This window comes from Leptonychotes weddellii, chromosome 3 (assembly GCF_054177405.1).
Source record: "Leptonychotes weddellii isolate Sample4059 chromosome 3, ASM5417740v2, whole genome shotgun sequence".
NCBI classification, from domain to species: Eukaryota; Metazoa; Chordata; class Mammalia; order Carnivora; family Phocidae; genus Leptonychotes; species Leptonychotes weddellii.
The window spans coordinates 149,292,332-149,297,286 of NC_138371.1; the positions used below are offsets into that span (position 1 = coordinate 149,292,332).

A 4,955-nucleotide genomic window follows, 5' to 3' on the forward strand; every position below is an offset into this window, starting at 1 on the left:
AGACCATCAAGATACCTATTTTTTTTCTTCCAACAGAACCACTTGGCTTTAAAAAGGAATCCACAGTACTTGTTGTATGTACATCTAAAATAAACCTGAAAAGCAACCATGCGAATTGGTTCTCTCATCACCACCGCCAAAAGTGTGGCTTGATTATCAGTGGAATTATTTATTGCTATTGCATATGATGTTGTTATCATTGGTTTGATTTTTTTTTCCTATGGTCTACTCAAACAATTCTTCAGGATCTCCAAATCAGGGTGTTGGACGGTTCAAAGAATGCTTGCTTCAGTGGCACATATACTAAAATTAGAGCAATGCAGACAATATGAGCTTGACCCCTGGACAAAGATGACATGCTAATCTGTGAAGCATTCTATATTTTTTAAAAGCTTTAATCACAGCTAAAGAAGCTAACATTCATTGAGTTTTTAAAATGAGATTTTTACAATGTGACAAGTGGGACTATAAACTCTTTACATATATCATTTCATTTACTCTTTTAAAAACCCTATGAGGTAGGTGCCTTCATTACCCTGACTTGCAGATGAAGGGACCTTTGAGGAAATGCAGCTGGGATTTGAGCAAGACAGGCTCTCTCTGGAATTTGCTCTCTTAACATTAGCCTATATATATCTCTTAATGTGTTTTATAATAGTGCACATGTTTCATCTTTTTTTGTTGTTTACAATAAGTCTGTGACATAAGTGCTTTACAATGGTTAAGTCACGTCTTTGATGAAGTGAGGCCCAGAAAGATTGAGTAATCAGCTTAAAATCAAATAACTAGAACAAAGCCAGTCATTTTGAATACAACGCACATTCCTTCCTTCATAACTAGGATGCCACTGACCTGCCATTTGCACAAGCACACATCTGTGTCATTCTTCCGAACAGCCGTGATGATTTTGCCCCAATCCACACCTAGCCACACTTTCTCCCTGGGTCCTGCCAGTGACTGAGAGCACACTTTGTGAGCTGTACCTATAAACTGCTCACTTGGCCTTGTTAGCCAGCTGAACTAACTATCTGCAGAGGAAGAAAGTATTCCAAAACAGAGAACTAAAAAGAACAGCATGGAAGCATAGTATGCTTTCTTTTTCAGGGTGATGTTTCTTGCTTGGTCACTAATCACAAATTATAATGCAATTCTAATTTCAACTACATTCCTAGGAAGCAACTTCAAATCTTAATACATTGCCATTATTCCACTTATATCACAAAAAGATAAAAAGCCCACAAAGTCTTATCACATCAGTATGGGCCTGGAATGATACTAGCAAAACTGGCAATCTGAGAGTCACCCCCCTCCCCTCCACCATGTCACAAGGAGTCACTGCTAAGCTAATGCTCCTTTCATTCACACATGTTGAAAAAACTTATAGACAAAACTGTTATTTCTTTAGCTGGGCTCACATGTACGATCAGGCACTCTGGGATGATGGATGGATCCATTGCTGAGGGTAAGCAGGCAGCAGCTTGGAGCACCACGACTGGAGGGCTGGGCTTGCAGTCACTTTTGCCGCAAGATGTTTTCCCTCGGGCGTTGTAGATCATTTCTGCACAAGGAGTTGCCTTGGGTGGTAGGCTGATAGGACTAACACTGGGGTTGCCATGACAGTGTGCATATAAGTAAGTGACTGGAGATAAAATTATTAACAGAAACAATAAGGAGGGCCACATCAGCCACAAGAGGTCAGGGGGAGGAAGAAAAATGATGTTCGCAAGAATTTGGGGTCTCCACCTGAGCCCAGGTAAAGGAAGCCTTGTCTTTGAGTGAAAATCAAGCCTTCTGTATCCGTGAGGCCCTCCAGAGTAAAGTCAGTTTCTACAGAAATTTAAAATGTTTGTAGCCCTAGGGAACGAACACAGACCTCTGAATCAAGGACAGGCGTGGGATATAAGAATTGCTTAAATATCCAAAAAATTTAGAAGGAATTTACATAAAGCCTCCTTCTGAGCAAGGGATGATTGAGCTAAATGCTATTTCTGGCTGTTAAGATAATAGAGCCTAAAATTACAGTCTATAAATATTAAATTTTCACAAAATGAAGAAAGGGTAAGGAGTTGTGCAAGTTGTATGAGGTTAGTATAGATAGTGGATTAAAGGCAAATTGGAATCAGACAGGGAAGCAGCTTTTCTAGAACTATGAAAGATAGCCAGTGACTAAGATCAGTGTTTGCCATTTACAGTGAAATCTCCCTAATTTGAAACCCAAGGAATCAAAACAATAGATTTTGAATTAGCTAAGTTTTGGTTTATTCTTTTCTTTTTAAATTAAAGAACAGCATAGAAATAACCTTGAATTACATCTTGTTTTAAATAAACCAATATTGAAGTAATGAAGTCTTTACATATTATTTTAACAGGTAATCCAAATTCCCCAAAATAAGGTATCCAGCTCCATTTATTCATCCGTTTGTGAGCTACTGCCTAGTATGTGCCCAAGTCTCTGGTTGAGGTCACCTCACAAGGTTAGCGGTTCTCAGGGGACTAACTCACTTTCTGAGGGAAAGGCCTCTCTTATGTGGGCGGTTGAGAGGATGATGACTCAGTATAGGACTTGATGAAGCTGAAAAACATTTTCTTTCTTCTTCGGACCTGACCAGTCATTGACCATAGCCATAGGAAGATAGTTTATTTACAGGAATTAGTAACAAATTCATGAAAAGAGCTCTGTGCTTCAGAAGGAAAGTAGGTCCGTGTCATGGAATTGGTTATTTTCACTTCCTTTCCAAAGGCTCGGTGTGGTCTGCTGACTGATAGATGAGTCTTATCCAAAGTCCAGGTCTTGGACGGGGACCTAAACAGTGGTTTTGACAGATGAACTACTCTGAGGTAACCGTAGAGCCCCCTAAGGGAACCACCACTAAAAATTGACAAGGCTGGTTCAGACTGGCTACAGAGGGGGAAAAGATAGGATCATGTTGCCTACAGAATGTTGTATGCAACAAACACATATACTTTAACCATTATTCTAGCTTAGGAGTAAAACAACGGGAGAGTTCTAAGTAAGTTAATTAGAAGACAGGCAATAAAAACCTAGGTGTCTCCAAGACCTTTGCAGTCCAATGTCATAGCCACTTGCCACATGTGGCATTAATCACTTGAAATGTGGCTATTCCAAAATGATAAAATACACATCAATTTTAAAGATTTAGCATAAAAAAGAATCTATAATATCTCAATACTTTTTATGTTGTTTACATGTCAAGATGATGACATTTTGGTTATATAGGGTTAAATAAACTATTTTATTAAAATTAATTTTACTTGTTACCTTTCACGTATTTTTAATGTGGCTGTTAGAAAATTGAACATTACACATGTGATTCACATATGTAGCATATATCTTATTTCTCTTGGACATGGAAAATCCATGAAATATAGTGTCCCATTCTTTTCTATTTGAAAGGATTCATTTTCTTGTTAAAGTCATACTACAACCCAATGGCTTGGGCATTACCATTCTTCATTTTATAGATGAGAAAACTCAGGGGTTATGAAGCATGCCCTAGTCATACTGGAACCAGGTCTGCCTCATACCCAAATCCATGCTTTGTGTCAAACTTGTTCAAGCATATCTCTTTCATACTTTGCTGAGGTGATCTTTTAACTTAGACACGTGTGAGATGGACTTAGAACAACTGAATATTCTGTGAGAACTGAAGTACACAATGTATTCAACATACTTAAAACAGCTACAAACAGCAACAGGCCAGGCAGAGTGTGTGGTCTGCCACTGTTTTTGGCAAACAGCTCCTCAGAGGCATTTAGGATGGACAAGAGTGGATGGACACGCAGAGTCCAGCTAGGTGTCGAGACATTCCAAACATTCCAAGCATTTCCCCAGGCCACTCCATTTATTCCTCGAAGCAACTCTTAAAGGTGAGATAGCCTCAGAAAAGTTAGAGACTTGTTTGCTCTCTCAGGGCTAGCGGGTCAGTAACAAAGCCAAGACAGAACTCAAGTCTGGTTTCTTTTCCCATATCACACTGTTTTGGGACCTCCTTTTAATTCAAGCCCAACTTTTTGGCAGCTGGTTTAGACTCTGTGTTACCAGCTGCTCTGTTTCCAAAACACGTTCTAGTCTATGGCCCAGACTGATTGAGGGTAGGGCCTGCCTGAGAAAGAGGACACGGCAATAGTTTCCCTACATGTGGGCAAGATACAGGAATCAGATTTCCCTTGCCAACACCTGTGGTGTTTATAGAGTTGGATGAAAATAATAAATCTAGTGTCCTGATGGACTACAAAGGTGAGAAACGAGGCAAATTGTTCACAATGGAATTCAAATTTCAGAGACTAGATTAAAAATAAGAGCTAAGATTTAAAGTTAAAATAGACGAAACCAGAGGAGCCAAAGATCTCCTCTGGTAGTAGAGGCTTGAGGAATTCTGCAGGCAGTGGGCAGAAATCTGGTACCATATTTAATGAGGTTCCCCCGGCTGACCTGAATGAACATTCAGGATACACCTAATGAAAAATGAGTCTCAAATGAAATGGACCTTGGCTCATGCCGGTCCATATCATCCATGGTGGGCTGATCAGTACCTGTAACAGAGGTAAGACACCAGAAAGAAAGAATTTTCTATCTACGTATGTAATTGTATAATTCTGCATCGACTATTCAGTTTTTACTATTTCATAAGGTTCCTTAACCCTGGCCATTTCAGTTCCCAGATTTCAGGAAGTACTAGAAGGTTAATTGTGCTCTCATTGCTGCTCATGTTCCAATTGTCATGGCAATGCTCCACAGTTGATGTGACTCGGAGAGGTGTCCATCTGGCCTTCTGAATCTCTGCCTGACTTCTGAGGCCACACTGTTGATCACTCTGCTGTCACATGGCGTCTTTATATAAGAGAAGGAAATAAGGCTTTGAAGGTCGGTTGGGATCAGATTGAAGGAAGAAACATTTTCCAGGATAAGAAGTTTGCCATTTATCCTCAAGGCA

At 39.7% G+C, this 4,955-nt stretch overlaps 1 non-coding gene across 1 annotated transcript; it reads left to right on the forward strand.

The window, feature by feature from the left end:
- The first annotated feature begins 283 nt into the window (after nt 1-283).
- Nucleotides 284-386, forward strand: LOC115943865 (U6 spliceosomal RNA). The gene has a single exon (XR_004078444.1). It is a non-coding gene; the product is annotated as a U6 spliceosomal RNA (small nuclear RNA).
- Nucleotides 387-4,955: the final 4,569 nt, after the last annotated feature.